This window comes from Meleagris gallopavo, chromosome 1 (assembly GCF_905368555.1).
Source record: "Meleagris gallopavo chromosome 1, MGAL_WU_HG_1.1, whole genome shotgun sequence".
In the NCBI taxonomy this organism is placed as follows: Eukaryota; Metazoa; Chordata; class Aves; order Galliformes; family Phasianidae; genus Meleagris; species Meleagris gallopavo.
This window is the reverse complement of record NC_139404.1, coordinates 176,339,591-176,364,326: the sequence shown is the minus strand read 5'-3', so window position 1 is coordinate 176,364,326 and position 24,736 is coordinate 176,339,591. Positions and strand designations below refer to the sequence as shown.

General features: G+C 44.1%; 1 protein-coding gene across 2 annotated transcripts in view; it reads right to left on the bottom strand.

Annotated features, from left to right (window-relative positions):
* The window catches only part of LATS2 (large tumor suppressor kinase 2), a 49,799-nt gene that overhangs the window by 17,314 nt on the left and 7,749 nt on the right, over positions 1 to 24,736 (bottom strand). The window lies entirely within an intron of this gene.

Sequence of the window (24,736 nt, the reverse complement as noted above, 5' to 3'; positions counted from 1 at the left end):
CTTTGTGGACTGGGGCAGCTCTACAAAATTTCAAATTTGTGGGTTCACAGAGAAAAATGCGAGAAGGGCTGCTTCTCAGCTAGAGTCTCCCAAACCAGAGAGCTGCGTGGCCAGTGTGCTCAGCAATTTCCCCATTTCTGTGTCCGCAGAAAGCAGCTTGCCAAGCCGCTTCAGGATGTTGTTAGAAGGAAAGGCACCTTTCAGCTCGGATGCTCAACAGGGAAAATCCTTGTTTAATGGTAAACAGATATTTGGACACGTGCACAAAGAGGCTGCACCTCTCTCTGTGCTCCACAGACAACGTGAAAGGCTTCCCCTGCTTTACCCTCCTGCTTGGCCTCGCACCAGCACTGGCAGCAGCGAGCATTCTTGCCCTCGTACAGAGTTGTCCGGCAACATTTTTCATTCAGAAGGCTCCCAGTTGCCAAGATGTATTTATCATCCAAGTGAAGATTGCACAATAAGTAAGACCTTTTCCCAAGAACATTGTGTCTGAAGGAGACAATAGGTCCTCCAAAATTTGGCAAGGGCAATTAATTGCTAACAACAACTAAAAATTAATTACTCACTTTCCATTCACAATGAAGGATGGGCAACAGATGCAGGAAACAGATACAGGTTCCCTCCGGAAGGGAGAAAAATCAGACTCACGCCAAAAGGCATGCTCAAGAATTGATTACGAACCTTTCGGAGACAGTCCACCACTGTCAGAAATTTCATTCATGATTTTAAACGTGCAAAAACTAAGAAATTCAGGAAATAATGTGTACAATACACTCTGTTGGAATTACTGCAGCTCTACAGAACAAAGAACTGTATTTTTTTAATATTACTTATCTGCTCCACTTGGACGCTCCATCCAACTCTGTACTCTACTTTGGCTTTGCCTGATTTCAGGTTGCTGGCAGCAGGGGCTTCATCTTGCCCACAAATTCCCATGCTTGACTAAAACCCTAATTGAAACATTCTAGACACGTGACTAAAGATCTATCCTGAGAATCACTAGAGATCTTCAGTGTAGGGTATCAAAATAGCAGGAGAACAACAGCACAGGCAAAAAAAGACCTGCTGAGTGCCTACTTGTCTGACATGGGACGACTTAGCCCCTTCATAATCCATGCAATCCATTCAGAAAACAAGGGGAATCTACCTCAACGCCAGCCAAGATTTTTCTGCCTCCATCAGTCCATTAGGAAGCTCTTCACAGTTACAGTGCTTTGCTGGCTGTACATCTTCCTCTTATTTTCAGCCTCAATTTCACATGCCCAGTTAATCCCCCCTATCTTTAGTTTCGATTATCTTTTAACTTCAAAAGCTCTGCTGTTATCTATTGGGAATGAACCCCCTCTCATCCCAAGAATTGCAGGTTGGCCTCCTGGGTTAAACAAACCACATTCCTTTGGTTTTCTCTTGCAAAAACAGGCTCTCTGCTCTCTTTATCACTGCAGTAGCTCTTCTCTGTATCAAGGAAGTTCAGACTGGAACATGGTTTTGCTAAGAGCTGCACACACCACTCTGAGTAAGATGCAGATGGTGCAGATGATGTTACTTTGGAAGCAAAGTCATTCATTTTCTTTGTTGACTTCAGCAGAAGAAGTTTGAGGCTTTACTCCTGGCTTTTAGTCCTTGCTTGGAGACTCTGCTCTTTGTGCTCTCCAGTTTTTACCCGGTTCAAGCAGTACTTCAGCCCGTAAGGTCATCCATTACTTTGCTAGGCCACTCCAGCCCTGCTCTGCATCTACTGTATGTTCTCAATTTGTATTGCTTTTTGTTTTTTGTTCTTTTTTTAATCAGACTTTGTAACAGAAAAAGTATAAAGAACAAACAACCTAGGGTACATAAAGTACTGAGGGCTGGACAAAAGTATGGGCAGGTGATGAAAAACAAGACTCACTAAGTTAAACCAAATCAACATGTGAAAAAATTCTGAGCAGTAAGTTAAGATTGGGGTTGTACAAGTAAGGAACAACTTTAACAAGAAAGTTTTAAAATAATATTTCTATATGTTTGAAGAACTAACAAAGGGAGTATGCCCAAAAAACAGAAGGAGAATTTAGGAAACAATACAAGGTTCTGGTCAACATCCTATCAGAAGAAAAAAAATAGAAATCAAATTACTATGACATTCACCACCACCTCACTGCTCATGCTTCTCTAACTCTTCTAATCTTGATTCAGACAGTCACCTGCAGGCTCCTTAACTAACCTGTGTTTGCACAGCTGCCTGTAGAAGAGGATCCTGTTCTTGTTTCTCTTGCGGCACTGATATTTTAAGATTAAATAGAACTAAGGAAGCAAGCCCAAATGGTTCAACTTGCAGTAGTAGGCACAAAAGCTGTTGGAATGCTCATGTGTCAGTGCTCCTGAATCCCAGGACAGAAATCTTCATACAGCTACCATACAAACCAACCCTGCGAGACTGCCTTCATCCTTGAAGCCATGGGACATAACACATTTACTCTAGCTAATAGACAGAATGTGGCTGCATGTTAAACACTGTGAAAAGAGCGTGGTAACAGAAACGCCTGCAGGAAACTGAGAGGTGCTATCCTGAGAAACAAACCTGCAAGTCACACAAGCTGCCCAGAAGAAATGTCTGAAAACAGGCAAAAAAAGAGTGATCACAGCATTAACAGTAATGAAAAGGGAGTGAGAATAATCAAAAGCTATCACGAATGCCACTTGTTTTTGGATCTTTATGGTGAGCAGGCTGGAAATCATGAACAGAGCCGAGCTGCTGTGACCCAAGCAGGAGGTGGGGGGAGCAGAGGGCAGCAGGGAGCAGCTGGCCCCATGGCACATGCAGCTCGGCTTGGGACCTGAAGGGCATGGCAGTGCCTACTCTCCTTCCTGTTCCGGCCAAAAACACACCTGTGCTGGGAGAAATCTCATTTCCCTTAGGCATCCAGTAGAACAAGAGACAATGACAGCACCCACAGAGAAGCTGCCACGCTCATATATTTACCGACACCCTTTCCTGGAGGCATCTGTCCTAAACCAGCTTAGGGAGGAGCACAGGTTCAAGCTCTGCCAACAGTGACAGGCAACAAGAACGTCTCCACAAGTGCAGAAAGGCCCAATCCTAGAAAACATGCCTTGCTGCAGGTCACACAGAGAACCGAGAGGTGCAGTAGGACAGGATCACCTCCACGCTAAATTCACAAGCCAGACTTGCATTAATGGCAATGAAGAAGCACATTTTGTATGTTTTCACTGTGCTACAGCTCTCATCTTCTATCTACACCAAGTCCTTTCTGTGATGACACCCACAGCCTTCCACAGGGTGGTGAGACCTACACAGACACAAAAGAAGAATCCTATTCTGAAAGAGATTTCTGATTTAAAGCAGAACAAACAATTGTATATGCAGCCATAGCTGTTCCTCATTACTCTGGGTCTGCTCACTGGAGAGCTATTCCAACTATTCAGAGCTCGGTCTAACCAAATGACCCATGACCGATTCATCAACAGAAAGTTCTTTAAATCTCTCTTTACTCAGCGCTGGAGCAGAAGCAGCTCAAATCAGAAGCATTATTATGTGTTAAATCAGAAATCCTGTACTCAGGACAAGATATGTTATATAAATAGCACTTCACAAATTATTGCATTGTCAGGTTTATATCACAGAGCAGAATGGAAGACCACACTTGCTTCACACACACACACCTGTAGGCTCACGGCACCTTTCCTAAGGTGTTATTTTACTTCCTCAAAATGACACCACTTTGGGGCAAGAACAGGGAACTGATCAGGGCCTGCAGCAGGTTCCCAGCTCCAGATCTGTCCTGTCCTCCCCGACTGCAGCCTCTGTGCTGACTGCTGCCCCGTCCCACAGCTCTCAGCCATACGCCAGCAAGGCTTTTGAGCTCCTCTGGCTGACAGGAGCCACACCAACCCATGGTCCCTCAGGTTCAGTATTGCAGAAGTAACACAACACCTTAGAATAAGTACAGAATTCTGAAGAAAAGAAACAGAAAGCAACTAGAAAATAAATTTAAAATTGATGTAAACACACAAGTTGTCTCTAGCCATGAAGCATCACATATCCCAAACTACACCGTGAAAATGCCACCTGGGTTCCTGTTCCCATTTCTGAACAGAAAGAGGTGCCAGCACAAACTCCAGCCCCTTTCAGCACCAAATCCAGCACTGAGCTCTGAGGTTCCCAACTAGCACTCAAAGAACAAGCAGCCCACTGACTCCTCACCAAAGAGTCAACCACTGAATCTTTTGTGTGGGGCAGAGAAGCAGACAGCTTGTTGCCAGCCTCATTTTGACTGATGTTGCTAAAGCCTTCAACACAGCGCTTCCTAATCCCAACTTCCATTTCCTTTCTCTGAGGAGGAAAGCAGGTGAGCTGACACATGAGAAACCTTCAGAGTCCTTCAGCAGCAGCACTGTAGGGTCTGCCAGTCTGTATCAAAAATCATTAGCAGACAAAATTAGCTTTTATAGTCTTATAATTAAGAGGAAAACAAACACAGTGCAAGAATCTTCAAATGCTCTTTTGCCATTTGAACCCTTCCTTTTGATTCATCTGTTTTATAACATATACCAGCAGTGTGCCCAGGTGGTCAAGATGGCTAATGGCATCCTGGCTTGTGTAAGAAACAGTGCAGCCAGCAGGAGCAGGGAGGGGATCGTCCCTCTGTACTCAGCATTGGTGAGGCTGCACCTCGAGTGCTGTGTTCAGTTTTGGGCCCTCAATACAAGAAAGACATTGAGACCCTGGAGCACGTGCAGAGAAGGGCAACAGAGCTGAGAAGGGCCTGGAGCACAAGGCTTATCGGGAGCAAGTGAGGGAACTGGGATTGTTCAGTCTGGAGGAGGCTCAGGGGAGACTTACTGCTCTCTGCAACTGCCCTAAAGGCAGCTGTGGTGAGGTGGGCATGGGCCTCTTCTCCCAGGTAACAGCGATAGGAAGAGAGGTAAATGGCCTTAAGTTGCACCAGGGGAGGTTCACATTTGATAGCAGGAATAATTTTTTCTCTGAAACAGCGGTGAGGCACTGGCACAGGCTGCCCAGGGAAGTGGTGGAGTCACCGTTCCTTGAGGTGTTTAAGAAACATGAGAATGTGATACTGAAGAACATGGTTAGTGAGCATGGTGGGATGGCTGGACAGTTGGATTTAATAATCTTAGTGGACTTTTTCAACCTAAATGATGCTATTATTCTATGCGTTAAAACAGTAGCTCCAGTAAAAGCAGTACCATGCTGTGCCAGAACTAGATGCTATTTAAAAAGGGTTGTATAAACCCTTTTCAGTTAACACCAATCTCTTGGAAACGTCTTTGTTCAGGTTTTCCTCTCAGGCAGGCTGCCTGACAGACAGGCCCACAGGAAGGGCAGGCCATCCCTGCTCCCCCCAGAGCCGCCCATCACGTTCTGAGCAGTCAGAACACCATCATGACGCCTTCCCAGCAGCTCCCACATCCTTCTGAGACAGCAGGTTTTTTACCCTATCAGGGCAAGTAAATCAAGCTGGATAGAATAGCAGTTCAGTGAAGGTTTCATGATGAGCTTATTCCCCTTCATTAGCAGCAAGTGATGTGTTTGCTAATTTTATTGCTCATGTTAGCCCAAAATGCATTTGGCTGACATTCCATTTATGGTGATGCTATTTGTATATGAAAGCATTTCTTTTCAGTGGCCACACTGGTTCTCATGGCTCTTCTTTCTACTACAGATACATCTTGAGTTATGTGTAGAAGGATTTTTACAAATATTCACAGAGCTTGCAAATGATTCCTTAGCCAAACACGATACAAGGGACTTGTCAGCTGGGTATTCAGCTCCAGCAAAATGAGTTATGAGCTTTGTTTTTAAGGAATAAAGCCCCAGAGCACTGAAGGGAATTGTGTCAAAGACTGGAAGAGCTTTTAGCACTGCCAAATTCAGCTGCACCCCAGAATGTCATTCGGCATTTGAAATGCATTAGTACTGCTTACAGCATTTCTCCATATCCAGCTCAACAGAATGAATTTTGCACCCATCCTCATTAATGGGGCCTATGTCAGATTTACTGCTGCCTACTTAATGCATTACAAATTTTCTTGTATTACTGAAGATTTTAACATTTAAAAGAGTGTACTCCTCTCCTCACTTGCAACTTTGCATAGTTTTATTGAGTTTAAAAACACCAGAACTTTCAAGTGTTGTCTCATAAACTCTTGTTTCCCCCTTAATTTTTCTCCTAGGAATACTCTAACAGAACTATAAAGCCATCAGGATACCAGGCTGGAATACACTGCCACTGAATTGATCTCTTCTTTGAGGATTTGTACCACAAGGAGACTCCAATGGGACTCCAATTGATATCCTGCAGTAACACACTTGCAGAGAGAAAAGAACAATCCAAGAAACACTGTGAGAAGTGGCCTTCCTTCCTCTCTCAGCCTCCCAATGCAAGGCAGCAGCCTCACGTAACTGACAAAACATCTGGCTTTCATCTCAAGATTCCTCATATTTTTCAGTACAGACACATATGCACACACTAGCACAGAATTCAAGCAGAATTCAAGGCAAGACTGCTTGGCATTTTTATTGTTCAAAGAGCAGGAAGATGTATGCTGGACTTTCTACACGCAATATGGCTTTAAAACTTGCTGGTGTTTTGGATTTTTATTTATTAATTGGAATTTTTTTTTTTTAAATATGAATAAGGCATTCGATGTTTAAGACTTGAAAATCAGTACACTTGGCTTTGTATTGCAATATGCTCCAACTGCACTGCATTAGGGAACTCATGAGACATGTTCTATGTTCCAGAGGTCATTTAGTTTCACTCACTCTGTCAAATGCATGTGTACAACTATGGGTCTGAAAGCAACAACTACTTACCAATGACTACTGCTTAAAGACAGAAATATCCCTAAATTGTCTGAAGGCTCTGTGTGACTACTAGTCACTTCAGCTTCCTGCAGTTGCAAGGTAAAACTTAATTTTTAACAGTGCTACAGGAAAAAAAAAAAAAAGAGAGAGAGAGACATTAGAGAGAGAGAGAGAGAGAGAGAGAAAATCTGACCAGATAAAATATCTGAAGGTCAGGCTTTTTACATGTAAAGCAGCCGCAGCAAAATTATTCACATTCTTAGCACATAACTGCCCAGGATGAGATTCCATGGAGAGACAAAACAATTCGCCCAAGAGAGCAGCTGCGTTTCCCTCAGCTCAGGGCTGTGGGGGGAATGCCCACCAGGGTCCCCAAAGCTGACCAAGAGTGCGAAGAAAATGAGAAAATGAAAGGCTGTGCCTGCTCTGCTCCAGGGCAATGGCTTTGTGCCACCGGTCCTTTTCTCTGCTCACTTAAAAGAAGGGAAGAGTAATAAACAAACAGAGGCAGCTGGTAACAAAGAATGCCACTGATGTCCTAGAGGAACCCTATAAGCAAACACTCAGGTCTGGTTAAATGTAGAGGAAACATCAGATAATGAATAAAACAACCAAAAGAAATACAGTCATCTGGTTTCACTTCTACTGTGTAGTTCTTTTCAGAGATATACTTGGTAAGTATAAACCCATTTCTTTGAAGGTTTCCACAACAGCCCTTGTAAGTTCTCTTTTTACCTTGTATTTGCTTAGCAGTACCTCCACTCAGCTCACTGTGACATTGTTTCCACTGGCACTAGGTAAAGTGGCACACTTCAAATAACCAAGACACACATAGTGCTGAAGAATCACCCCTCTTGTTCCACTCCACCCACACACAAAGGCTGTCACGTGTATTTTGGGCTGCCGTGAGAAAAGAAATCCTCTTCTGAGATCTTCCTCAAAGCCATCATCCCATGACTATCAGCATCTCCTCACAAATCTGCCATTAGCTATCCATGAGATCAGCCACAGAACATGAAAAAGGACCACATCACTATAGTCAGTGTACTCAGCATTGGTAAGTCAGCACGCACACATTATCTTCCAGCTGCAACTGTGTCAGAAACAACTGCCCCTTGCCTGACCACTCACAGCTGGGTTTGCAGAGACTTTCAAGCAAGCTGCTGAAGGTAACTCAGTTCGTTTTGAGCCATGTGAGCAAGAGTTAACTTGAGCAGCAGCTCAGCTGGGGCAACCAAACCTGGGTGAGAGGAGGAGGAGAGGCAGCAGGAAGCTGATGACCACCTCTGGAGCACAGCTGGAAGGAGAAGCATGGTGAGCACAGGCTGAGCTTTTTCTCTGGTGGTGGTTGACAGCCAAGGCAGCTGCCACTTCTCTCAACTTCTCTGCTCATTCCTACGCCCTGTGCTGTACCCCAGTTGTGTTCATATTTCTCCCACTGAACCCAGAAGTTATTTTTAACCTGGACTGGATCCCTGAGCAGTCACCATTCAGCTCAGCACGGTGCCAGCACCACTTGTAGGAACAAGCGGGGAGGGACAAGTGGGAAGGCAGCAGCTCTGCACACCAACCTGCAAACTTCTCAGCTGAACAGATATGCTTCCAGCAACACCCCACACCATAAGATGGGGCTTTTATGTTTTGTTGTTGGTTTGTTTCATTTGTTTTTTTCCCCCTTCCTGCCTGAAAAAAGTTTTCAATTGCAGCACTTTGTGTGTTGGTGTCGTATTAGGTTTAACAAGGTAATCCCTGTTAACTTATGCAGTTACCACCTAATATTTCAAGGTAACAACAGGACATTTTTCAAAAATACATGTGATCATCCTAAAAAGATATAGCCAAGGGGAAGCAGCCTTACAGGACAGGATATAAATCAATGTGTTAGACAAGCAATTTTAAACCACAGGAGGAAGGAAAAAAAAGCCCCACTCTATCAAGCCAATAAAGATCCTGTAGCACTGACTCTAGAAAATATTGGACCTATTCTGTAACAACTATATGTTTTATGGAAATACAGTATTTTGAACTATAAAGAGGTCTGAATTCTACTACTTTCAACTGACACAAAAGAGATGGAGGAAAGCCAAACAGAGGACACAATTCCCCTCATCCTCCTCCACAGCTGAAGCAGTGTCTTTGACCAAGTGTCTCATGCTGACACCACTGCTTACTAATACTCCTAGCAACAGACAGATGCTCCTCACCTCCCTCTTTCAAGCCTTTACTCCAACTTTCAGGAGACTGCTGTTTCCCAGCGCTCTCAAGCCATGTCACTTGGTAGGAAAACAAATGGCAGATGTTTCCCAGGCTCTGCTATTATTGCAAGGTGTGCTCGATTGGATGAATACTATCCAGAGACAGCTGTGTTTCTTCAGAGATCCTTAAGGGTGCAACATGTTAAGAAAGCAGTAAGAGACACATAACCACCTTTCTTCCTTGAGATAATATTCTAGGAAGGGGTGCCTATGGCAAAATGACCCAGGCAAAACTCGAGTATTTCAAAAGCAGAAGGAAGCCTGGTCAGTGCTTTGAGGAGACTGCACTAGCAGCAACCAGCACGGCAACACAGGTGTCACCATGCAGCACCCCAGAAACCAAGATCTCACCACGTGCAGCGAGGCGCTGGTGAAGTTTCTGGATGAAGTAAAAAAATATAGTTTCCATGCAAGCGTTCTACAGAGCTGCCAAAGGTAAGGATCTATGTCTGGTTAGGCAATCAAGCTCCAAACTCCTAAATTTCCCCTACAAGAATTGGGTAGAGACAGTATTCCTATTGGTATCTAACCTGCATGTGCATTGCCAAGTCCTGTTAAACACATATTGCATCACAACGCTCTGCAGAATCAAGGAAAGCTGTGCTCCCTGAGCATACAAAGTCCAAAATAAAGCTGAACACCCATGGCAATGATACATGGAAATGATCTCTGTATTTGGATGGAGAGGTCACTCTACATCACTCTACTCCAAGAGATCATCCTGTGATAATTTTCCTCTCTTCTCCCACATGTGCACCTTAAATTGGGCTCCCACCTCTGTGCACGCTGCTTTGGACAATGCTGTAAGACTCACAACTGCACACTTAGTGATTCCTGAGCATCAGCATTCAAATTTGCTTCCAGATGACAGTCTGCTTCCAAGGTCAACATCCACTTCTCATAACAAGCATTGCAACTGTCTGTTCTTTTCCTCCAAGGCATCCATCTCGTCTCAAAACTGTCAACATTACAATTCATATTTAATTAAGCTTTTCAGTAACTGCCACCACCTTCAGAGACTAGCTGCAGAAGTCATAGAATCATAGAATCACCAAGGTTGGAAAAGACCTAAAAGATCATCCAGTCCAACCGTTCACCTATTACCAATAGCTCCCACTAAACCATGTCCCTCAACACAACAACTCCACCACCTCCCTGGGCAGTCCATTCCAGTGCCTGACCACCCCTTCTGAAAAGTATTATTTCCTAATGTCCAGCTTGAATCTCCCCTGCCGTAGCTTGAAACCATTCCCTCTGGTCCTATCACTAATGACACAAGAGAAGGGGCCGACCCCCAGCTCACTACAACCTCCCTTCTAGAAGTTATAGAGAGCAATGAGGTCTCCCCTGAGCCTCCTCTTCTCCAGGCTGAACAATCCCAGCTCCTTCAGCCTCTCCTCATAAGGCCTGTGTTCCAGACCCCTCACCAGCTTTGTTGCCCTCCTTTGAATACGTTCCAGGGCCTCAATGTCTTTCCTGCAGTGAGGGGCCCAAAACTGGACACAGTACTCGAGGTGCGGCCTCACCAGAGCTGAGTACAGGGGGACAATCACCTCTCTGCTCCTGCTGGCAACACTGTTTCTGCTGCAAGCCAGGATGCCACTGGCCTTCTTGGCCACCTGGGCACCCTGTCGGCTCATGTTCAGCCGAGCATCAGTCAATACCCCCAGGTCCATTTCCTCTACGCAGTCCTCCAGCCACACCGCCCCAAGCCTGTAGCATCGCCTGTGGTTGTTGTAGCCAAATTGCAGGACCCGGCATTTGGTCTTGTTGAAACTCATCCCATTGGCTTCAGCCCAGCTCTCCAGCCTGTCCAGATCCCTCTATATGGCCTTGCTACCCCCAGGCAGGTCCACACTTCCAGACAATTTGGTGTCATCTGCGAATTTACTGAGGGTGCACTCAATGCCCTCATCCAGATCATCAATAAAGATACTGAAGAGGACAGGCCCCAGCACTGACCCCTGGGGAACACCACTCATGACTGGTCACCTGCTGGATTTAACTCCATTCACCACTACTCTGTGAGCCCGGCCCTTCAGCCAGCTCCTTACCCAGCCAAGAGTGTACCCATCCAAGCCTTGGGCTGCCAGCTTCTGCAAGAGAATACTGTGGGAGACAGTGTCAAAGGCTTTGCTGAAGTCCAAGTAGACCACATCAACAGCCTTTCCCTCATCTACCAGATGGGTCACTAGATCATAGAAAGAGATCAGGTTGGTCAAACAGGACCTGCCCTTCATGAACCCACGCTGGCTAGGCCTGATCCCCCAGTCATCCAGCACATGCCGCATGATATCCCTCAAGACAATCTGCTCCATAACCTTCCCTGGCACCGAGGTCAGGCTAACAGGCCTGTAGTTCCCCGGATCCTCCTTACGACCTTTCTTGTAAATGGGAGTCACACTTGGCAATCCTCCAGTCTTCTGGGACCTCACCAGTCAACAAGGAGCGCTGATAGATGATGGCAAACGGCTCGGCTATCACCTCTGCCAGTTCCCTCAGCACTCTCGGGTGGATCTCATCTGGCCCTACAGACTTGTGGCAGTCCAGTTGGAGTAGTAGGTCTCTGACTGTTTCTTCCAGAATCACAGGAGGGTTAGTGTGCTCCCCAGCTGAGATTACCAGGTCAGAGAAAGTCAGTGATAAGCAATTTCAGAAGTATGACTAAAGATACAAGTATGAATAGAAACCTGAATTTAGGCACTTTCTCCCACAACCAAAACTTGTAGTATTTATATTCCAAAACACACAATATCTGAAATGCTGGAACTACCTGAAGGACCATCACACAAAGGAAACACTAGCACAGTCACAGTAGCTCCATATGCATCCCATTACTTTCTGTAATAATTGGACAGCCTACACTTCAAATAGGACCTACACAGGATCTAGAGCAAGGTGTCCTGGCCACCACAGGGGGTTGGAGATTAGTATCTTTAATGTCCCCTCCAACCCAAGCCATTCTATGATCATAAATGCCAAATGATCTTTAAGTTAGTATTTCAGTGCTAACATCTAGGCAATCTGTAAATCAACAGCATTCCTTTCAACATTGAGTATATAGTCTAGACACGTCACCTGTTCACTGCTTATTTACCTCTGCTCTGAACACTGACTCATCTTCCATATATCAAGATCACCACTTGAAGAGCACTAAGGAAGGAAACAGTGAGGTAAGAATGAGAGAGATCTATACAGGACAATAAAAACACACTAAATGCTGCCATCCTTTTATTTTTTCTGTGTTACTACTTTCCTACACTCCTACCCTGAAATGTCAGTTCTGGCTGTGACACCTTCTGGGTAGAGTCCTCATTTTTTGCAGAGCTGTTCTATCACACACCTCTACTGCAATGCCAATAGAACACTGCCTTTGTATTTGATTATCGCTGTAATGGAGCAATGCAAATGTGAAACCCTAGGTGAACACTGAAACTCTTGTTAGCAATTTATGCTGGTAATGGGACCTGTCCCACGCCAAGCTTTCCCCTATTTCTGACACACAGGTCTTACAGCACAGATCCTGTTCATGCAGGAATGGCACCATCGTGTTTTCTCACACTGCTACCAGTGCCTGAAAAACTCTGTAGACTCCAACATCATCATTTAGAGAAAAAAAAAAAGAAAGTGATTATCAGGTGCACTTCAGGAGAGAGGAGCACCTTTATCGTACACCTTACAGCTGTACAACTGCACCTTAACTTAAAGTACAGCTGCAGGTGATAACTGTTCACATAAACTAAAATTCTAAGCTGCAGATATTAAATGAATTCGAACAGATTTCCACTTAAGGCTAAAACCTATGCCAAAAACTAATTCCAAACAGCATGTGTGCATACTGGTGGAACAGGGGGACTCATCACTAAAAGTAAGAAGCAAAACTCGGGCCTGATGAAATGAATAGAATTTTACTACTCATTTCAATGAAAACAGCATCTGAGCACAAGAGCCTTCTAGCATGGTGGAGCTGGGGATACAGGCCCAGTCTGGATACGCACAGTTGCTCTTTAATCCCAACACATAACTTTTCCCAGCTTTCCCATCCCGCAGCCCAAGAACTCCATGCTGCAGTGCTGAGAGAACGCAGCCAAATCCTGCCAGAAACCTGGATTGTGTCAACTTCTTGCATTTTGTCTTCTGACCCACAGTATCCAAGGGACCCTCTGTTGGTGCAGGTGGGGTCTGAGGGAGGAGGTCACAGTTCCCAGCAGCTGAGGAAAAGAAAAGGCCTCCCCACCCCCAAGCACTTCCTGCAATGCTCCGTGCACTAAAGTCATATACCACTACAGGCTGGATCGCAGCTCAGTGCATTCCACTGCACTTTGTCACGCTTCCCTGATCGATACTATGCCAAAAATGACTAGCTTTAACAGTTCTCTGGTGAATAGAAGAGTTTGCAACTCTGAAGCAGAGCTGAGATTTTTATTCGTGTTAAATTTGTTTTTCTGCTCTGAAGGAAAATGTTTAATGCTGCCTTTAATTCCCCTTCTGTGCTTTTTTCTTACTTCTGTAGTGATTTTTGTGAAGATAAAGGGAAAATTCAAGCTGACTAGCTTTTCAAGGCCTTAAAGAGACATTAAGCTATGACTGAAGGAAGAAAAAAATATGGACTAGCAAAATATGAAAAAGACGTACATCATAATCATATAAATCAAGAAATACATGGCAATGAGCCATGAGAGATTCACAAGCCAGCTACCATAGAGAACAAAATCCAAAGTCCAGCTGGACTATCTAAACAAGCACAGAGCAACTTTATCCAACATTTGCACACTGACCGTTTATTTACTCAGTACCCAACTGAGCACAATTTTGTGGAATTATACAGACTGCTTCTGCACACATCCCTTCTGCTCAGCTCCTCTAAGCGCTGACAGCTGTAGGCACTCTGCTCAGCCACACTTTCAAAGGCCATGGCCTAAGAAACTCTCCTTTGCCGTCTTTTACTCAAAAACCATGCCTGCAATTACAGAGAAGAAAAAAAAAAAAAGAAAAAAAAAGACAAGAAAAATGTAAAACGAAGCTACGTCCTTAACAGAGCAAAGTGTTCGCGATGGCCATGCTGGGTGCTGCTCCCAAGTGAAAGAATACCGGCATGCTGCATGCGCACCCAAAAAAGGGATCCCACTTCTCTCCAAGCCAGCAAGGTTTGTTCAGTACAGCAAGAACTGTGGCTGCTTCCAGCCCATTTTTGGAACAGAGGATTTTGCTATCCAACCCCATCTCTATGCTGACCTGGAAATATGCCTGTCCCAACTGCTACTCGCGTATGGAAATAATAAAGCTATTTTTACATGAAAAGCGAATCCTTTATTTTCCCAACAGCAAGAATAACCATTGCAAGGAGCACAGAAGCAAAACATTTGGAATAGAGGAGGGAGTTATCTACACCACCAAAAAGCAGTTCAGCCTTGTGAGCAGAACACAAGGGCAGATGAGTGGTTAACCCTGATTTTACACAGTGAGTACATAAAAACCACAAAGCAGAGGGAAACATGGAGCAACATGGAACCTTTAGAGTCAGCAAGCTGGGCACGTGGGGGAAAATGTCTCTTGTTGCTAGAAGCTTCAGCCCTGTGGCCCAGCTGCCCTCCTCCCAAAGTCAACATCAGACATTGCACGCTGCTCAGGCACCCAGTCCCTGCCTGCCCTTCAGCAAGAGCATCAGCCTTACTGTGCTTCCCCTGCGCCCTCACTGTTGCCAGCCAGCACATTCCCAACCATTTGAATTTCCTCAGCAGTAATAGCTCCTTTATCCATTAGCTGCCATAGTCTCAGTGTTTGGTTAAAAAAAAAAAAAAAAGTAAGAAAAATAAGGGAAATTAAAAATAAGTTCTATGATGCCTCTTCTTGGACCAGATACTGCAATCCTACATGAAAGTGGCAAAATAAAGCAGAATCTCGGGGGTGAGATTTTCCCCAAACTGGTGGGCTCCAAAACTTGCGTGCCAAGGGGATGATGGCCCCTTGCTAGTCTGACTCAGGGCTTCGTGTGGTGCAGAGCAATGGGCCCATTCCAAGGCTGAGAGAGAGAGGAAGAGAGCACATGCACTCCTCTCCACAAGGAAGAAGAATGAAAATGTCTCCTTATGAAAACTGAGGAATACTGTCAAACACAAAGCACAGCTCGTTGCGCAAAACAGCAATCCTAGAGATGCTAACAGGCAGCAGGACGTTCTGACCCTCCCTGGAATCTGGCAGAAGGCAGCACTACTCCCAGCACCACAGCCTGGCGCAGACGTGCTCCAGCTCATGCTCTCCTCTGCTTCCTGCAGGGATACGGCCCCGGCTCAGGAGGTGACTGCCTGCCCTCAGCACCTGGGCCTGCTGGCAGCACGGAGCAGGGTCTGCTGTAGCAGTTCTCAACTTCCAGCAGTTTCTAACACTTACGTATCTCAGGAAAGTTCCTGGAGAACTGATCCGTTACAGGCTTTACAGCACTGAAGACGTTCCGAAAAATACCTTTTCTAGGCTACTTTCATGTGGTTAAAAACCCCTGAAGGCTCACTTCTCAGTAAGCAGAGATGGGGGTGAAGGGGGTAAAAACCAGTGCAAAAGAAAATTCTTGTGGCTTGCTTTTGAATTTGCTGGCATTACAGACATACTTTTGCAGTATGGGGAACTGACTCACACGTGCCCTGGAACAAACCAATAAGTTTTGTCCACTTATACACATCCTCTGGCCTCCAGGTCTCTGATCTGTGCAGCAGAGCATCGCACCAACATCACCTCCCCACCATCTCCATGCCTGCAATGCCATGCATGTTTCACAGGTTCTTCAAAACAGATCTTCAAGAAAGCGTTCAATGAACTCAGTGCTAGCATTAGGGAATAGAATAAAACGATCTGAATAGTTGTGCGCGCCAAGGTGCACAAAGGACCACAGGAAGGAGATGAAAATGAGTTTATAGCATAGCAAGTGCTGGAGCTCTTCAAAGAGAAGACTTGCAGGTTGCTGCAGCACACAGACAGCTGCCTGCTCTCACATCTGGGCATGACACAGGCAGTCAGCAGAGCTGTTGAGGGCACGGTTGAAGAAAATTAGTTGGACAATCAAAAACTAGGTTTCATCAAGGTGGAACAGACACCGCTTAGCAATTATTTGGAATAGAACAGCTCAGACTGGATTTGTCTTGATTTAAAAATGTTTTAATTGGGACAGGCATATTTGTTTCCATAAACCAAGATATTCTGCATGTATTAATAGTTCCAAGGTTGCAGTTCATTAATTGAAATAGATTATGCACCTTTATTAGGCTGACATCTGGCAGGAACACAGAATGAACAGAGTAAGTCTGGCTAGAAGGAAAGCTGAGGTAGGACAGGTGCCTAGTTTAAGGACAGACCACAGCATCCTGACACTAAACAGAAGACAATGAAGCAATGAAAATATATGGGATGTAATGTCCAAGTCCACTTGCAACTACAATTCCTTAAGATGTCACATTAAACATAAAAAAACAAGGCGGAAGTCTATAGAAAAATTATTTCCTAATACTTTGCAAGTATTTATGTAATTAATTTGTCATATTCAGAGTTATGTGGAGAAAATAATGAGGGAGATCTTGAGTACTAGTTATTCAAAGCAGTTGAGCAGAAAACAATGCAACAGAACAACCACTTCAATACCAGAAGGTGGCAAAGAGAAGAGCCTTGAAGATATTTACTTTTAAATGCAGTGGAAGAACAAAAATGAAGAGAAGGATGCTCCAGAGCAGCAACAACGATGATCTCTGAGCTCTTGCCTAGATTTTCCTTTGAAATAACACACATCCAACAGATTCATAAATAGGGGATGACAAGTCAAACCTAGCCATATAAACACGCAGCAGTAGTTTCACGCTGCTAGTTAGCTATCCTACTAAAGTCAATACATTTGCAGGACAGGAACTTTTGTGTATTACCACCTAGCACCGTTAACATTCTATCACTTTCTCTATGTAAAGATTAATACACTGCATCTTTGTACACTTCTCATCAAATTACTTACAAGTCATGCATTAGAGGAATGAAGGATATGGAAAACAATCACAAAATGTTCAGTTATTCAACTTACATTTAAACCTCAACTTTTTTTTTTTGCATTGATGTTGGATTATTTTTTTCTAACTGTGCAGAAGATGGCATGTGTTGCAGTAACAGCTTCTGATATGCACATATATACCAAGAACAATTGAAGGTACAGCTGCACAGAGCAGTTATTTTCAAAGGCTGTCCTGCCACAGCTGTTACCTGATTCAGAAAGTTACTGGTACATGGTGTTCTTGGCCTTCAGAAAATGAACTGACCTAGAAATAATTCTCTAAAAACTATTTCCATATCCTCTTCTCTTCTCTTCTTCCTTTCCCTCCCAGGGAAATATTTTTAATTGCTCGACTTCAGTTAAAATGAAGGACACAAATTTCTAATCAGGGAAGTCCATCTCTTGCACTGCAGGGAAGTAGAATGCAGCCTCAAACATCAGTACCTTGTTTACTTAGGTTGAAAAAGAAACATTCAGAACAGTAACAAATCCTATGGATTAAGTTCTTTGCTAACAGCTGGTACCATGCAAACACTGCAGTCATCACACGCACATGAACACACACATCTCCTGGGTACAACCTGATTTTTACATATCAATTTGTAAGCTGCCAGTGACAGTCCAGATAGCAAGGTAAGATCACCAGATCATTCTGTGCTATAGCTGAGTGACCCCATCAAGACTGAGTCAAAAGATCCACCTCAGCAAAAACACTCAACATTAGGGAAGGCACACTAGCCACCAAGCAATGGCAAGTCAAAAATACTCCAGCAGTAATAGTATTTTGGTTTTCAACAGCAGACAAGCAGAGAACATACATAATGGACATATCCACTAAGTATGAAAAACAACAGCTGCCATCACTGGAAGAAAAGGAGGTTATCAGGAGTAGTCAACATGGTTCACCAGGGGGAGGTCATGCTTGACCAACCTGGTAGCCTTCTATGATGTTGTCACATGCTGGGTGGATGGGGGGAGAGCAGTGGATGTAATCTACCTTGATTTCAGCAAGGCATTTGATACTGTCTCCCACGACATCCTTATAACAAAGCTGAGGAAGTGTGGCATAGACGAGTGGACAGTGAGGTGGGTTGAGAACTGGCTGACTGGCAGAGCGCAGAGGGACATCGTTGGCGGTGCAGAGTCTGGCTGGAGACCTGTAACCAGTGGTGTCCTCCAGCGATCTGTGCTTGTTCAACATCTTCATCAATGACCTTGATGAGGGACAGTGGCCACCCTCAGCAAGTTTGCTGATGATACGAAGTTGGGAGGATTGGCTGACATGCCTGAAGGCTGTGCTGCCATTCAGCGAGACCTGGACAGGCTGGAGAGCTGGGCAGTAAGAAACCGGATGAGGTTTTCAACAAAAGCAAGTGTAGGGTCTTACACCTAGGGAGGAAGAATTGCATGCACCAATACAGGCTGGGGGATGAGCTGCTGGAGAGGAGCTCTGCAGAGAGGGACCTGGGCGTCCTGGTGGATGACAGGTTGGCCATGAGCCAGCAGTGTGCCCTCGTGGCCAAAAAGGCCAATGGCATTCTGGGGTGCATTAAGAAGAGCGTGGCCAGCAGGTCAAGGGAGGTGATCTTCCCCCTCTACTCTGCCCTGGTAAGGCCTCATCTGGAGTACTGTGTCCAGTTCTGGGCTCCCCAGTACAAAAAAGACAGGGATCTCTTGGGAAGAGTCCAGCGGAGGGCCACAAAGATGGTGAAGGGCCTGGAGCATCTCCCCTGTGAAGAAAGGCTAAGTGAACTGGTCTGTTTAGCCTTGAGAAAAGAAGACTGAGAGGGGACCTGATCCAGGTTTATAAATATCTGAGGTGTAGCGGCCATAGCGGTGAGACCAGTCTCTTTTCAGTGGTACGTGGAGACAGGACGAGGGGAAACGGACATAAGCTGCAGCATAGGAAGTTTCGCACGAATGTGCCTAAGAACTTCTTTATGGTGAGGGTGACGGAGCACTGGAACAGGCTGCCCAGGGGGGTTGTGGAGTCTCCTTCTCTGGAGATATTCAAGTCTCGCCTGGACGCCTACCTGTGCGACCTGGTGTAGGGAACCTGGGGGTTGGACTTGATGATCTCTGGAGGTCCCTTCCAACCCCTATGATTCTGTGATCACCAAGAAGGCTCAGATGGAAGGTCTCTTTCATCACTCTCTTTACTGTGTTAGGGGGTGCTGGTCAATGCTCAGCTGAACATGAGCCAGCAGTGTGCCCAGGTGGTCAAGAGGGCCAATGGCATCCCGACTTGCAATAGTCAGCAACAGTGCAGCCAGCAGGAGCAGGGAGGGGATCATCCCTCTGTACTCAGCTCTGGTGAGGCTGCACCTTGAGTACTGTGTCCAGTTTTGGGCCCCTCATTTCAAGAAAGACACTGAGGCCACAGAACTTGTCCAGAGAAGGGCAACAAAGCTGTGAGAGGTCTGGAGAGCAAGTCTTACGAGGAACAGCTGAGGAAGCTGGGATTTTCAGTCTGGAGGAGGCTTAGGGGGACATTATCACTCTCTACAATTGCCTGAAAGGAGGTTGTGGTGAGGTGGGAGTTGGCCTCTCTTCCCCAGTAACAGCAATAGGACGAGAAGGAACAGCCCTCAAGTTGCACCAGGGGAGGTTCAGGTTGGATGTCAAGAAAAACAACTCTGAAAGAGCAGTTAGGCACTGGAATGGGCTGCCCATGGAGGTGGTAGAGTCACAATTCCTGAAGAAACATTTAATTTTGTACTGAGGGACATGGTTTAGTGGGAAATACTGATAACAAGCGGATGGTTGGACTGGATGATCTTAGATGTCTTTTCCAACCTTGGTGATTCTATGATTCCGTAGATGTGTTGGCAAGTCACAGAGAGACAACATCCAAGAACAAAGGGCACTCGGGATGTTCAGGGCACTGTGATGGAGGGAGTGCCACACTGCGGCCTACTGGAGGTGACAGTACCCAGGGATCCAACAGCACTGCTGCATTGTCACACAGCACAGTCACTGCAGAGCAATAGCAGGGCGATTTCCTGTTCCCACTTCCCAGGCACAGCTGTGCTGGTCACTGTTTGCCCTTCCAGCAGTGGCCTCCTCAGAACTGAGCCAGCACCCAAGTATTTCACGACATACAGTTGCAGTACCCACGTCTTCAGGAAGCACAGAGTCACAGTACCTTCATTCTGCCCTTGGGCAAATACAGCGAGATCTGGCAGTTATATTTTATAAATAAAATACAATAAAAGTAGCTTTGATTCTTTTAGCATATTGATTATGTAATCAAATGCCTGGCTACACCCTTATAATTTAAGTTACTGTATGCTTACATACATGGCAATGCCAGTATTTCCACAGAAGATATAGATGAAAATTTCCCTGTCCTATTCTCTCCCCCATTCCAAGTTATTTAAGTTTCAGTTCTGCTGATCAAGTAACTTCAAAGTAGCTTCAAAATATTTTTTTTCCAGTGAATACAACAGAAAAAAAATAAAGGGGGGGTGGGGGAGGAAGAAAACAGCTTACTATTCTAAGCTCATCTACGTATATTTATCCATACTCTAGAAAAACTACTCCATGTAAGTGGCACATACCTGTATACCACATGAGAAGCAACCAGGGACTTTTATCTACTTTCCAGTGAGTTCCATTAGCAGCTTTAAAATACATTTTTATTTAGTTTAGTGTCTAACAAAAAAATAATGGAATTGAATGAGTAGAGGTTGAATTAAAAATGTTTCAAATGAACATCTTATGTTACCTCTAATTTAAGGACAGCAGCACACAAAAAGCCTCTGCATGAAGCTCTCCTACTGACATTTCTCTCCAAATTTCAAGGTTTTCCTCCTTTTTTTTTTTTTAAACTATTTTTTGGAAAAAAAAAACCCCACATACACATGCAAAGATGCTAATTTCCAGGCTCAGAGTAAAACCACAGCACACATCACCCTCAGATACACACTGCAAACAACAGCCAAGATTTAGAGAGTAACACAAATGTGAAAAGAATAGTTACACCCTAATACTATTGTGATAGCAACTTCCTGCTGTGCAACTGGCAACCTTTACTTTTGGTTACAAAAGCTTTTCCGTACAGAGACTGAAATTAATGCTTATGCAGAATTTTTACTGATTTTAATAAAAAAGGAAATGGCCTCAAAGATTAATAGCTTGACCTTTTCCTAGCAATTAAATTACAATAAATACAACTATCAACTGTGAGTTAATCCTGTAGCTTGTAAGCTACAGCAATTTATGATTTCAGATTGTTACATTAACTCCAAGAATGATTTCCTGACAAGAATAGGGAGCATCAGTTTAACATAATTTGAGATTGATATGGATCTGCAGTTGAAATTTGGCATCTGATTCCTGTTGCCATTTCAAATAATTCTAGTAGGATGTCCCAGTACATTCTGTGTAATTTGCCTAAGAAAGCAGACCAACAAGAATAACAGGCAGAATTCAAGATGTGCTGCAGTCTTCCTCTATGCTGAAACAGGGTGCAGCTGCCATGCCAAGAAAACACACCTTATCATGAGAAGGAGCACATCAAATCATCTGCCACCACTACAGTATTTCTTCCAAGGTGAAAAGGGAAGGGAAGGCAGAATCATTTGTCATCCTTCAGCAGGACCAGCTACACTCGGACAGAAGAAATCCACAGAATACTTTCCCAAATACACCTCAGGAAATGCAAAATGACACCTCGAGGATTTAAGTATATTCACTAAGGCACTGTCATTTGAAGCGACAGCAACTGATAGGAAGGTTGGACACAAGAGAACAGGGATAGAAGAGAGAGGAGTCAGCGAGTATCAGCTCAAGAACAGCCCTCACCTCTTGCTTTCAGCCCCTGCAAAGCTGGGACTCACTTGTTTTCTGAAGCTGCTAAAACCTGAAATGACTTAAGGGGCCAACCTCAGGTATGTGGGTACAAAAACCACACTCCCTTACAAGCTTTGGTGGATGAACCCTGGAAGACATTGGAAATCTCTCAGAAATATGGAAAAGGTCAAAGCAGAAGAGAGGTTACAAATAAAAAAAACAACAGCAAAAGGTTATGAAACAAGCTCCTGAAATAGCCAGCAGAGACGACAGAGTGAACAACCTACCTTCAAATTAGGTAGTAAAAGAAAACACAGGAGACTGTTGGCCTGAATTATGAAATCTACATCAGTTGCTAAAATAAAATTCCCCCCCCACATTCAGCAGTGAGTGCCCTCATTAGAAGGCCCCCTTTTTTTTTTTTTTTCCTTCCCAGTAACTCACAAATACTTATTCCTTCCTGACCTGCAAAAGAGCCTGTGATGACTCAGTTGATATATTTGACAAATAATCCAGGCAATCTTCTGATAGCTTATTCTTCAGTCTTTTTTCATTAAAAAGACCTACACTCAGAACACGACTAGGATGCTTATCCTGGACAGCAGAACCCTCAACATAGTTAAAGTTTATCAAAGTGGAAGACTTCAGTCACAGGATTGACAAATGTCATGAAATTAATTCCTCCATTTGCTCAGGGGTATTATAAAATTCACTGATCTTCACCACGAAGGCAAGCTGCCTTCCTAGGCTTCACCTCTTCAGCAAATAGACTGCAAAAGATATTTTACTAGAAGCAAAACTCCAGCTACACATTGTCTGTAACATGTTACCAAAACAAAAAGACAAGGATTACATGCAATTATGACACGGAACACTGGTTCTACATACATAATAATAAAAAGGATGTAATCCATGATGAAAAGATCAAGATAATCCTGCAATGCAAGAAGAAAAAATAACGAACCCACATACTTCTACAACCTGAATTTCAAGAACTCAGTGTAATGTAAGTGATAAGATGGTCAGCTTGATATTCTTGTACTCATTACAGTATCCACAAACATCACTCCAGTTCCATGAGATACACTGTAATTAGCGCCCAAAGCACAGATCTTCCCTTTCTGAATGTTCAGATATTAGCGCAGGTGGGGTGCTTTATTACAGAGATATTTATTAAAAGCCTCTGGAAGAAGTGAAGCATAAGGACGGTTGTTCAGGCTGCAGTACGTACTGCACGTTCCCAGACATATGCAGCCTCTGAAAAATCCTAAAACATCCTGTTAAAAATAGCTGCCCATTCAAGCTGACTAGAACTCTTCACTCAAAGTCCATCATGGCTCAAAGAGAAAGGGTCTGCTTGAGGAGAAGAACTGACAAATGCATAACATTCCTCAGTTCATCCCGAACTGCCGCAGCCCACTCTAAACTACAATGTCAGTGGCTGTTTATGTTCGGAAGAAGTACAGTAAGTACAGTACAGCCCATTCAGGTTGGTGGAATGTCACTGATCATATGCTCAATTGCATCTATTCATTAGAAGAACTCAGTGCACAACAGCAGCTGCATTTAGCACCGCGCCCGAGCGCTGTCCAGTTGCCCCAGGTGATTCCAGCAGTTTATCAGCCCGCAGGAGCAACACTCTGTGCCCTCGTGCCCTTGCAGCAACTGCACGTTACACTGTCAAGCCTAAGAAGTTGTATTTAGGAAATAACAGTGTATTACCAGCCCTTCTGGCTTCAAAATTTTGCAACAAGTAAAGTCAGGCCTTCTGCAGTTATGTTCTACAAGTCTCAAAACAATTTGGGCTGTTCTAATAAAAAATGATCAGTACTCACCAGATAATTACTGCTGAAGAGATGACTTCACCAAAAACAGACAAGTTACTCCATGTGTTTCAGAAGAACTATGATTAATTGTCTGGATATATATATATATATACATATAAAAAGATATCTATCTATAGAAGTGTAATCCTGCCATGTCAATAGCAAACTCTCCATAAGATTTCTGGAGCCCAACATCACCATGAAACCACAAGCAATACAAACAGCTGAAAACAAACCTTTGTGAAGGAACATAGGCTGTTCAGAAGGATACACACAATTTCCCAAATGATTATGAGGATGTCTGCACATGTAACACCTAGAATGACTGTAACTGAAAGACACAAGTTTCGTATTTACCCTGAATTTCACCACATTGTGTACTTGTTAAGTCTACCACTTAGCCTATAACCAATTTCCTGTCTGCCTGAGTCTTTCACACAGCAAGAGGAAAGGAATAAAAGATTGATGTTTCCTTTTTCTCTAATTAAGCCAATTTTAAACTGATCTTAATTCTACCTCTCTCTCTACACCCTTCCTTACCAAATTTCCCATTGTTAAAAATGTAACTCCTCATTCCTTGTCACCACTCCCCTCCATCCTTCCAGAAATCCTTAGAATGTCCCAATAAATAAATGGAAGAATGCTGATCCTGGCACAGTGTCCATCAGAATGGATCATCACTGCAGCCAGGATTACTGCCCAAAACACCATCTACAAAACCAAACAGTATCCATTGGAAAACGGAGCTCACATTTAATGTGATCAAATTTAATGTTAGAGTCATATAACTGAATGTTATAGTCTCTTACCTTCCTAGAACACCCATGATTAGAGCTTCCTAATCTACCTAATCATCAACTTCAGATGCTTGCAACCACTAAACATCTGATTAGTAGTCTGCAAAACAGGATCTGCAGGGCAGGAAGGATAAGATCTTATACTCTGAGGCTTGCTGGAAGGAAAGGCTAAAGTAGGCCATCCATGGGTTGAAGTCCTTCCACTCTCA